We start from the raw sequence: 252 nt of genomic DNA, 5'->3' as shown, positions 1-252 counted from the left end.
TTCCCCAACCTAGTAAGGCAGGCCAACATTCAAATTCAGGAAATACAGAGAACACCACAAAGATACTCCTCCAGTAGAGCAACTCCAAGACATATAATTGTCAGATTCACCAAAGTTGAAATGAAGGAAAAAATCTTAAGGGCAGCCAGAGAGAAAGGTCGGGTTACACACTAAGGGAAGCCCATCAGACTAACAGCAGATCTCTCAGTAGAAACTCTACAAGCCAGAAGAGAGTGGGGGCCAATATTCAAC

The sequence above is a fragment of the Colobus angolensis genome, unplaced genomic scaffold, assembly GCF_000951035.1.
Source record: "Colobus angolensis palliatus isolate OR3802 unplaced genomic scaffold, Cang.pa_1.0 Scaffold430, whole genome shotgun sequence".
Classification (NCBI taxonomy): Eukaryota; Metazoa; Chordata; class Mammalia; order Primates; family Cercopithecidae; genus Colobus; species Colobus angolensis.
This window is presented reverse-complemented; position numbering follows the sequence as displayed.